Raw genomic sequence first — 11,852 nt, 5'->3', positions numbered from 1 at the left:
TCTCAGGGCTAAAACTCAAGGGAAAACAAACACATGACAGAAAGCAGGAGTAGAGATCTTCATGCATTCTTATGATTCCAGAAGCTGGAGTTTTAAAGAAAAAGAAATAAACAACAAAAGGCTTATGATATAAAGATTATAATTTGGCTAGCAACAGAAGTAAAACTTCATGGTTTATGTGACAAACCTCAACTGAACAACTCAGCTTGAAAACTTGGAAAAAGAAGGTGAAACATTCCAGTATCATTTTGGCTGCCAAAATAACAGAAACAATTGTGCAAAATTTCAATGCAAGGAAAAAACAAAAATCAATGAGATTTTTTCCACTTTCATGAACTCAGAGACAAACAGATGTTGACAAAAAGATGTTGTAAATAGTTCTTGCTGTTGCTCAGCTGAGCCTGAGTTGCAATGCAAGTGCATCTCTCGTTCATTAAGTCATCACTCTTGCTCACACACAGCAGCCAGTGCAGTGTCTTTGCTCCCTTGGTGTTCTTTAGCAACTTTTACCAGCACAACAGGGTTAACTTCAGCCTCTTGTGCCATGTTAACAGTCAGAATGAATTATTCTCATTTCTTCTACAAGAACATCCCCGTACTGCCCTAAGAGAAAGGGGCACAGACCCTGTTTCAGACATATGAAAACCCCCTGTTCCTTGGTAACACCTGCGCTGTTTAATATGCTTCTACAATTTAGACTACAAGTATCAAAGGGCCCATCTGGCCCATCTGTGTGCTACTTTCTGTCCTCCTTCAGCAGTGAAGCAACCCTTAATTGTATTTACTCGGGATTAGACCTGTAGGACCCAACCTAAATCATACCAAGATCCAAGAGGTGCTCTCCTGAAAAAAGGCTGAAAAAAGATCCCATGTCCAAATTGCAGATGACGCCATCACTGGTTTCATTTCAAGGCAATCCAGATGTTCAGTAAAGTGATTAGGAAGTGGTGTGTATCAAATATAAGATACTCCACATTGAATTAATGCATTTATTTGCTCTGAATGGTTTTCCAGGTCAGGGCAGCACTTTGCCTGTCACAAGTAAAGTGCTTTGACAGAACACATGGACATTTCTGCTGCTTAAACTGAGCCAGCAAACAGAATGGCCAGCAACTCCCAAGTCTCAGAAGAGTCCAAAGAACTACTGTCTCTCTGATATGTTTATTTCCTGGCCCACTAAATGCATGAGTTCAGGTCCCATTTGTCAGCATCCTTCATAGGAACAGCCATTTGAAAGGAAGCAAATAAACATAACAACATTATGTTGGGGTCATCGAGTTTTCAGCCTATTACTGGCTAGCAGGTGTGCAGAGTATCACTCAAATCAGCTGATATAGCCCTTTGCTTAGAAAAATGAAAGCCAAGAACTTGTCTTGTCTCTCTGTGGTGCAGCACCTCTGCCCAGACAGACCTGGTTGTTCCAGTGCTGTCCCCAAGCCAGGTGCCCATGCTTGGGACACAGGGCTCTGGTACATAACCTGGCCCTGGCTCTGTGACTGGGACAAGGTCAGCAAAACCTGCCCAGGACTAAAAAGAGCTGCTAAAGCCTTGTCTCAAACTACTGCAGAGTTTAAGTGCCTCCTATGTCTCCCATAGGGACCTACTGGGGATTTTTCATTCCCTACAAAGAGGAAGAAAAAGAACCAAGAACAGCTGAGAACACAAGTGGATCCTCTGTTTTATTTCCACATTTAGCAATCCAAGAGAATCAGTAGCCTCCTTCTTCCTCCTTGTCAGAGAAGCCTTCGGTGGATGTGTTGACTATTACCCCATCTGCCAATTTTCTAGGGAAAATTTCAGAAATAAAATTCTCAGGCAATCACAAAACCACTAAATCCAGAGGCATCACATCCTTTGCTAATGGAAAGCTTCCACAGACATGGGCAGGATCTCCAGTGTGAGGGTCCCTTTGACTTCAGGTCTATGTCTCTTTTTCTCACTTGGATTTCTCTTTACACCTTCTACTTGTGAACAGGGGAGGACTCACAGGCACATGGGGGGAAAAAATCCAGATAAGAGAATGCAGCTGGGTTGTAATTTGTAGTTTCACAGTCCTTTGTGGATAAGCCCCAACACAATACATCCATTTGCCTGCAAATTCCGAATTGTGTTAAACCCACAGTAGTTCTAATGTAACAATATCTTCATGCTGAGCAACTTGAAGACTACTGAGAAATACAGCACTTAAGCAGAACAAAAAGCAAATTCCCAGCAGCACCTTCCACCCCCATGTTTTTATTGAGTTTTAGTAGAAAAGAATTCAAAAATGTAGAAGGCCTGCAGACCAGACTAAGCATTGTCTGCATTAATTTGGGGTTTACATTACTTTCAGCTGATACTCAGATGAAAAATTAACCCAGCATTTCTCCATGGTTTAGGATTTTGTGAATGAGTTTTACAGACATCTCTGCTCCCTGGACCTGGTGATCCCAATGACTTCCACCAACATGGGCACTCAGGAAAAGGAGGAACAGCTCTGTGTGTGTGTATGTATGTTTGCTTACTTGCAAGCCAGTGTCCCAGATGAAAGGGGAACTTGCAGAAGAGTATCAGCTCTGATCTGAGAGCTCTGAAAGGGGTCATGGAAATGTGACTTTTCACCAGCTTTAGTGACAGAAGAATCTGGCCACCAAGATACCCTATCTTTTGCCATACTAAGACAAATACCAGAAACTGATTTAAGTGGCATTAAGATTTTTCATTAGTGCTGAAGCAGGTGGAACTCACATCTTTCTGCTCAAAAGGCAGTGTTGGACTTCTCAGTGTTATGTGTTTCTTTAAGTTTTTATTTCAAGCTTATCCCTTAAGGCAAAAATAAAAGGTTTTCAGGTTATAAAAGTGCTGGGCTTACAGCTGCACTTATCCCATTATGAAAATTTAATTCTTGAAATATATAACTTCATAGTTGTCATTTCATTAGGTTAGGTAGGATGCAAACCAGAGAATTGCATTTATAAAGATTCCTCAATGTAACATCTACAGTTCCTATTTTATTTCTGATGGAAGCTAAGTTTTTAGCAGCCACCTGTAAATTTAAAACATATGAGGCCTTCCCTCATACCAGAGGTTACAAACTTGAGCCACTTCTAAGAATCTCCAGGACCAGCCAACTCTTTCCATACAGGGGAATAATAAGCAAAAGCTCCATCTGGGAATGAGCAGGAGGAAATCCATGATTGTGGGAGGACAACAGGGCACCAATACACCCCAGCTGAACAGAGCACATGTTGAGAGCTCCATCCAGACATCTTCAGCAGCAACCCCACCTGCTCCACCATCCTGGAAGGATCCTGCAACACCATGCAGTACTGCCACCTCCCAGGGAAAGGCTGGTGGCCTTCTCCAGTAACAAATGGAAACACCACCACAAAACTCACCGAGTCCCACCGGTAATGACTGTGGCCTACCACAGCACACAGATCACTCCTGACTCCACCAAAACTGCTTCCCTCTCAGTTTTTCATGAGAGCCCCCTCCCACAGCCAGTAAACCCCCTGAGCAGAGCCCAAGGAGAACACCTACCTCCCCACAGCAACACAAGAGCTTCCCTCTCTCCTGTGGCTTCATTCCAACCAGCCTTGGTCCATGACTGGCAGAGAGCTGAAACGCATGGGACCCCCTTCTCAAGGGCCATATTTCCCTTCTCCCTTCCAAACCACCTCCTTGGAGGGGAGCTTACCTTCCTTGTGGGCTCCTATAGCCTGAGGCAGCTCTGGGAAAACAGCTTGTGCAGATGGAGCAGGTCAGGCCCATTCCCCTCACTGTCTGCTCACAGGTGTAGGCGTTTTTCCTCTCCTGAGCAGGAGCTGGAGGTTGCACAAACACAGTGTGAAGCATCTCCCTGCTCTGCTTCCTTGGGTGGGATGGCTGGCAGGGAAAAAAGGGACCTCAGCTCCAGGATTTCTTGTCTGGATACATTCCACTTAAAGGAGCTGGACCCTCTAACTTAAAGGAGTAAAAGGCATTTATATGAGACAGGGTTGCAAAATTAGGATTAAAGCAGATCAAACATAAGGTTTTCAAAAATTACAGTAAGAACAACATTACTTGTAAGTGATTGGCAGGAATTAACATGGGCATCCTCGCTGCAGCAAGGTCTACAAGCTGTAGCAGAGAAATATGGGCATTTCTATCAGCGTTGCTTTATATACACCCTGCAAAGGCAAATCATTGGGTGGGAAATGAAAATCAAGAAGGAGAAATATATATGTTTCTGATTATTCTATCCCTAAAGTTGTGTTCTGTCATTATGGCAGATTGCTTAATTGTGCTGCTGATTACTTTTCCTGAATTCTTCCTACAGCTGTAGTTTTCGCAGTGCCGAGAAAACACTAATTAGCAGGAGGAATGTTGCCTTAAATTTTTTTACACTATATATACATGTTAAAAAAGAGAATTCCTCAGCATTTACCTATTTAGTCCTGGCTCTGTTGTTTATTTAACCCTTCTCACTCCTTGTTGATCCATCCCTGCTGTACCCATGGCTGGTGTGAAGTGGGGAGGTTGCAGGAAGACAAGTCCCATTTGCAGCTGAAGGCAGCATCTACTCAACTCAGTCCCTCCCCACCCCTCAAAATTCACCTTGTCCAACAATCCAAATGTGCATTCACTGTGGGATAGGTTGGTCTTTGTGTGCAATTGCTACTAGGAATTACCTCTGTTCCTTGAAATATGTAAAATAAGTTGCTGGTGTAGGAGCATCTGCACGATGCTGTAATTTTACCACACATTTAGACTTCACATCCTTAATGATCCATCACAGGGATGATTTGATGTTGTTTAACTCTTGTTTCACTGTGGCATGCATTTGCCCTGCTTGTCCTGTTGTATATTCCTGCAATACATCCTATATATATATATCTTATAGTCTCTTTATATCCATAAAGAGAAATGCTTCTTGTTTTGCGTAAATTAATGCTGTGGCACTACACTTGTACATTTTTTTGTCCTTCAGTACTAACTGCTGGTTCACACAACCTTCCTCCTCCTCCTTCCCATCATCCCCTCTTCAGCAGATGCAATGGAAAGAGTGCAGTTGCTCACTAAAAGCATGTGTGGAGCTCTCACACAAGTTATTTTAAGAGGGGTCGGAGGGGATCCCAGTCTTACACTTCCATAAACCCACCAGTATAGGAATGTTGGGATTAACAGAAAAAAATGAGGGGGAGTAAGCAACACATGGCTGCTGTTTGTAGGTTTTACCTCTCCCTGAAGTGACTGATGCATTGACCCCATCTAGCACAGCATTTTTTCTGTTTCTCTTGCACATTTAACCATGGTCTGAGCCAGCACCTCGACTGTGACCCAGGGCTAGCCAGCTCTGTGTAATCAGCAGTTTAAGCCTCCAGCACAGGAGGTTTTTGCTGGGGTGCTTGAGGCTACAGCTATTCCGTCAGCTCAGTTTGGGTTTGACTTTCTGGGAGCTCACACAACCCACGCACCCCAGCACAGCCACCCTGCTTCCCAGGAAAGGAAACTTGGGTGGGATGAGAAACCTCTTCAGGCGCCCTCGCTGCCCTGCGGTGTGGCTGACTCATGAGCGATGCCCGCAGGGCTGCCACCTGTCACTGTGAAATTTCAGTGGCTTCAGTGACTTCCCCAGTCAGCCCTGCCCTCGACACGAGAGATGGGTGCTTCGGTTCACCAGCAGCACCAAAAAGTCAAGACAAAGTAAACCAAAAGCAGGTTGGGCGGAGCTGTTTAACAGACCAAAACCCAAGGTGAGGAACAGCTCGAGTCAGCAACTGTGGTGGGTGAGAAGCGCCCAAAACTCACTGAAATGGGGTTTGATCACCTGAAAGCTGGGAAGAAAATTAATGAGAAGTCTGGGTAAAGTCAAGGGTAGCTCATTCAGTCCCATTTGTAAGGAAAAAGCCAACTTTGGGGCTTAGAGCATGTGCTGAAGGAACAGCGGCTACACACTGCCACAGATCTGTCAGAGTTGTCTTCATGCTTTATGTACATTCACAAAGTCCACGGGCTTCTTCCTGCATGTTTTCCCACCACTGTATTGCTTCTGAATCTCAAATGACTTGAACAAATAGTGCTGCCCACTAGGACAAGGACTTCAGGAAGCATCACAGTGACTGAAGCTGGCTGTGCTGCTGGGATGGGCTGTAGACAGAATCCGTGGCATCTCCTGGACCTCCTCCACACTCTTCAAAGGGCCAGACACCACATGCGTGGCCAACCCGTGGTGCTGGAGGCACTGGGCTTGCTTTGAGCCTGCAGTGAAAGAGCTTGTGCATGCTTAGCAGGCGAGGTCAGCGTCTCTGGACATCTGGCAGCTCCCAACAGGCTGCCAGACATTGGGAAATCTGAGACAAACACAAAAAAAGCTTCCAAATCTGCCTGTAAACAATGTTCAGGTGGGAAACCAGCATGTACAATAACTCTGGAGCCTGCTTTGCTTTAGCTGTAACTGGAATGTAACCAGTTCTGGGTTTTGTGGAGTCAAAACTGGGACCTTCATCCCTGAAGCCACTCCAAAGCCAAGTTCATTAAGGTATTTAGGTACAAGAATTCATTGAACAACTCGATCCCATTCATTTCACTGGACCTCTGTTCACAGGGAGCAGCTCCTACCCAAAAGAGCCTTGAAGATGAGAGGCAGTAAAGTCAGGTAGTACAGATTGTTAAAAACCAACAGCAGACACTGTTTGCAGACTACTAACCCAGTCTCTCCTCCAGGAGAAAAGCAATTTTATCTGCCTGCTCCTGGTAAGTACAAAAAGAGGTTTCATGGTCATCATAAGTATTAGGATTGAATAATGTTTGTCTATATTAATCTGAAGTGCATAGCAGGGAATAAGGTAATTTTTCCATCCTTCTGATTATATGTAAAAATTTTATGCAAGCCTTTTGTTGATTTGATTGCAGCAACTTGGGATGTTTCCCAATTTGTTCTTCTCCCAGGACAGTTTTTCTATATCAGTTGCTAATGAGCGCTGGTAGAATACACGGTATAAAATATTTGTTGCTTTAACATTTCAAACAACCTAGAGAGGAGGTCACACTCTCCTGGCTCGTGTGCAGTGCCTTTGCTGTCTCAGATGCCCTCTGTTAATATCTGCTGCAGCCAAGCTGCAAGGAGTGGGATGGTCCCACAGCAGGGTGTTGTCTCACAGTGACACATGTGCAAACCAAAATCCATGCTTTCCTGCTCCAGCACTCTCCTGGTGACACCCTTCAGTTTGTTTAAGGCAAGGACATGTTGGCTAAGAAGGTCCTCACCCTCCCTCTAAATGGCAGCACATATAAATCACTGTTACATAAAGTCTGTATTTCTTTATGAAAGGAGATGCTGCAATGTACTTGAAAATAATGTTGGCTGCTGTGAACTGTGGTGCCCAATCAATGAGAGACATGACAGTCAATTACCCCTCCACTTACTGATTGTCCCCAGCAATCAGCCTGGATCAATACCTTCAATCTCAATTGATAGCAGATATCAAATCTGAAATAGGACATTTCAGCACTTTGGAAGTACTGTTGGAGGGTGTGCAGTGGCCACCATGTTTATTTAATCATTCATTTCACTCCCACCTGCTCCAGTTGGCCAGGGGACAGGCTCTCCAAATGGCTCATGCCCATCCTTTCATCAGGAGTGCCTGGCCAGTGTCAACAAGGGGGACAGCTGGACTACAGCTCACTGCCCCAGGGCATTTTCAGTGCAGAGAGAGCCTGTGGCAGAGAATAGGGAAACAAAGCTCAGGCCAGTGCAGTAGGGCAAAGCAGGAAAATAAGGAGGGAGACTTGGATACTGAAGCAAGGAAGGTGTTCCCCAAGTTGCTGGTCTGTAGCAGCAACATGTAAGCAGGGCACCTGGAGATGGGCTGCAGTGCAGCCACCACAGTCTTGCTGTTGTCCCAGGTGGCATCTCCATCCATTGCTGCCCCTCATGTCACACAGTCACCATTCAAGCAGTGACATTCATGCTGGCAGAGCACTCAGCTTCACAGGAAGGATGGAGAAGAAGAGCAGGAGGTTGTGCCTGTCTTTGTTACAGGAGACTTAGCAAAGCTTCCAAATATTTGAAGAGCTGTGCCAGGAGCTCTTTCAGAGTTTCCTTCAAAGATGCCAGTTCGAACAGGCTTTTGTAATTGAGAAGAATCATTTGCATTTATAATGATTTAAATACAAACCCATACACACCGGTATGGGTGAGGCAGCAGGGACAGGGCGGATAGGGATGGAAATGGTCTGGGGCAGGGAAGAGCTTCCCTGCAGTCCTGCCCTCCCATTCAAAAGCCTAGTGGGCTTTGATTTTGGTGTCCCTCAGGCATCCCTGCGACCATGGACTGCATGACACCTCCCTGCCATTGCCACCTAAGGCAGCCTGGCCCTCTCACCATGTCAGACCTGTCCTTTTGGTGGCCCTTCAACACCTGTCCTTTGCACAGCAGTACAAGCTCCTCCATGGAATAACCACAGCAGCCAAAAACCCCCTTGCCAACTTCTGGATCAGTGCTTCCAGGTACATGCAGACAGCTTGACTGTGAAGTCAGAGGTCTCTTGCCTGCAGTAATTGCTCCCCACAGGTGACTCCCAACCCCATGATTCGTCACCATGGTGCTGCCAGCTCCTGCAGGCTTCACTGCAGGGAACTGGCTCCTTAAAACACCATGTCCTAGGGTCACATAGCCAAGATGCTTAGCTTTCCCTTAAAAATACTTGGAGACGTAGTAAAAATAGGAGGGGTACCTGCTGCATCCTTGGAATCATGGAGAAAAAGCCGGGAAACTTGAACTCAAGAGCTCAGGATATAAGCAGCAAAACACATGCTCTCAGAAATGGTTTACTATTGGGGTCGGCTGTTAATGTCGTTTCAATGTCCACATGTGGCAGAGGCAGGAAAGCAGCTGAAAGATAATGGAGATAAAGCATTATCCCTAGGATCACAGTATGGCCAGAAGCCAAGGCATTCCCCTCTTTTTTTAATACACAATCCTTGTCATAAGATTGAATATCCATCTGGGGGCAGAATTCCCCTACTTTACTCTGCACACTCCCCTCTGAAAGCATTGTAATGCCTTACTTATTGGCATCTTATTTTGATGAATAGTCTGCAATTGGTGCAAAAATCTCCTGAATGGTTTTAGGAGACTCAGGCATGTGATCGTTGGCCCATTTGTACTAAGTACCATCACTCAAAGTCTGTATTACTCACAGGATGCTTAAGCCAGAGTATTTTCCTAACAGGCACAGTCCTGTGAGGGGACAGCTAATCATGCTGGGGACTTCTTTGAAGTAGCATAAAGGGTAATTATTTCCCAAAGTCCCATTTAAAAAACACCCTTAAAAACGAAGTTTTGTGCCTTTGGAGAAAAAAAGCCCAACCCCAAGTACGGCAGTGCCGGGAGGAGTGGCTGCCTGCTGGGCTCATAGCGGCACGGGAAGGAGACATGTCCTGTCTCTGCTCCTTGTCTGGACTGAGATACAGATATTGAGGATAAAAATAGGGAAGAAAAAAGGGACCTTGGAGAAATGTGGGTCAAGTACAAAAGGCTGCTTTTTTTTTTTTTTTTTTTTTTTTTTTTTAATGTAATGGGCAGGGTTAACACAGATCATGGTGCTTGGGAAAAGCAGACCTCAATCAGCAGTGGCAGCAGTGAAATCTCTGAGCTCAGGTGGAATTCTGCAACCTGTTACAGCCCTGAAGGAGCTTCTTTGCTGACAAGCTAGCCCAAACGCCAGACTACTCCTTACCAAAGCTCTTTTCCTCTCAGAATCGCAGGGAAATGCAGGTCCCCGGGGTGGTTTAACACAAGAGCAAGGAAAAAATCCCACTGCTGGTTCCAGTTGCCAATCCCTCCTTGTGCCGTGGAGCAGGAAACAGGAAACACCACCCCCAGCCCGCTCTCCTGGATGGGCTTTGCCCTTTTCTTCAGAATTGCTTCTGACCTGGGCAGCACTGGAGGGAAGTCATGGAGATGCAGCCCACTCTTACTTTCTGAGTGCAGAAATGCATTTGATGAGCTGTGTTCACTTTCCAAGAGCCAGACCTGGACAAGGGCCTGTCTGAGCACCAAAAGAGCTCATTCCTAGGTGAGGAGAAGAGAGGGAAAGGTGGATATTCAATTTAGCTCAAGAGAGGGAAGAAGCCATTCACAGCATATAGAGGCTCCCTCTATTGTGTAGTATTTCTAATTACAACTAATTAGAAATTGTAGCATGCTCCATCCCATGCTTTCAGCCCGGCTTTGAGAAAAAGGTTTGGCAAACATTTTTTCAAGAGTGTTTAATTTATGGTGCCAGAGATGTCACCTGACACCACCAGTGTTGCCTGGCCCTTCATAAGGAGCATGCTGCTTTGCCCCACTATGAACATGAAGTGCTTTTCCTATGTCCTACCAGGAGTTCAGAGCCCTGGGAAGAGATCCCATCCCTAAGGAGAAACGCCAGAGCAGCACAACCAGTCCCACTCCAGCTGCAAACCTGCCCAGCCATGACAGCTTCTCCCTGTTCCTACAGCTTGTTTTAAACTTTTTGTATGCTCAAAGAAAGGGAGAAACACACAAGTCCAGAAAAAAGTCATACCATGACTATTTTTAGCATGCCATTGTGTTCAGAAGTTCCCCAGAAATCAAAGACTTTCTGAATTTGCCAGCAACAGTTAAAGAAAATCTATTTCCTTACTTCTGTTCATAATTTAACCACCCTCCCCTCTTATTTGCACTGTTTATACATGAATTCCTACAGCATTATGTGCTTTGTATAAGCAGGAAAAGTCCAGTCCAGACACGGCTCCATGACAGCTCCTCCTGACTAATAACAGAATTATCCTTACATAAGTCCTTTCTCTTCTTTGGCATTTTTTCTCCCTGCAGGAAGGTACTTCCCCACACACCCCGGCAGGATGGAGCTGCTCAGTTCCATGCCTGATGTCGCAGTGCCATCTCATGGCAGCTCCAGTGCCAGCCTCTCAAAGGAGACCCACTTGCTTTCAGCTCTTTGCAGGTGTCTTCTTGTTGAGCTGTTGAGGCCTTAAATTTATAAACTCGTAAAAAGAAAAAACAAAACCAAAAAAAAAAACCAAAAACCAGAAAAGATTAAATGACAGTTTCTGGTAATTACTTAAAAACTTAAGTTTCTAAAGAGCCTTCCAAGGAAGCACAAGAACAGAGAACAATCAGCAGAGATAACTTCTTTTTTAAGAAGCAGGAAGGATGGAGATGAGGGCAATGAAGATGCTCCCATCACTTTTGTAGTTAGCTTGACTCCAGAGGGAGAAACTTTACCCTGATTGCTTCTGAAAACATGTAGAGAGGCCACCTCTGCTCTCGTGGTCAGGCATCCTGCTGGGAGAAACTCCAGGAAAGTCACCCACTGACCCCCACCACATAGTCACAGCAAGAGCGTGGGGGATCCGAGACACAAAGCCAGGAGAGTGGCACTGCTGCTGCTACTGCAGGGTGTAGATGTAGGGAGTGACTAAAAAGCTGCCTAGGAAATACTGAACACAAAAAAGCCAAAAAAGTCTCTCCGAAATTATTGCAAAGTGAAAAAAAAAAAAAAAAACAAAAAGCCATCAAGCTTTCTACACAGACCAGACTGTGCTTGTGCCACAATGCAGGATCATTTCCCAGTTAACCTGGCAGGCCACCCTGTCCTTTCACAGGCAAATATTATTTTGCAAGGTTGCTAAGAGCCAGCAACGCTAATGCAATTGGGTAAGGATTTTCCTACTCCAAACCCCTCTGCAAAGACATGCAGGAAAAATCCCTTCTACCTTTGATGGGATTTACAATATGATCCACCCCACGGCTGTGATAGCTCCAGTAGGGAGACAGAGGTGTCAGAATGGGTGCTTCCCTGGTGGGAGGCCATGGAATATGTTTACCCAGGGAAGG

The 11,852-nt window shown here is 45.3% G+C and overlaps 1 long non-coding RNA gene across 1 annotated transcript; it reads right to left on the bottom strand.

The window, feature by feature from the left end:
* Nucleotides 1–7,486: 7,486 nt before the first annotated feature.
* Nucleotides 7,487–8,463, bottom strand: LOC128794383 (uncharacterized). The gene is made up of 2 exons (XR_008433072.1): nt 8,352–8,463; nt 7,487–7,683 (listed from the first exon to the last, which is right to left on the bottom strand). It is a non-coding gene; the product is annotated as an uncharacterized LOC128794383 (long non-coding RNA).
* Nucleotides 8,464–11,852: the final 3,389 nt, after the last annotated feature.

This window comes from Vidua chalybeata, chromosome 12 (assembly GCF_026979565.1).
Source record: "Vidua chalybeata isolate OUT-0048 chromosome 12, bVidCha1 merged haplotype, whole genome shotgun sequence".
NCBI lineage: Eukaryota > Metazoa > Chordata > Aves > Passeriformes > Viduidae > Vidua > Vidua chalybeata.
The sequence above is the reverse complement of the archived record's forward strand: the minus strand, read 5'-3'. Positions and strand labels throughout refer to the sequence as shown.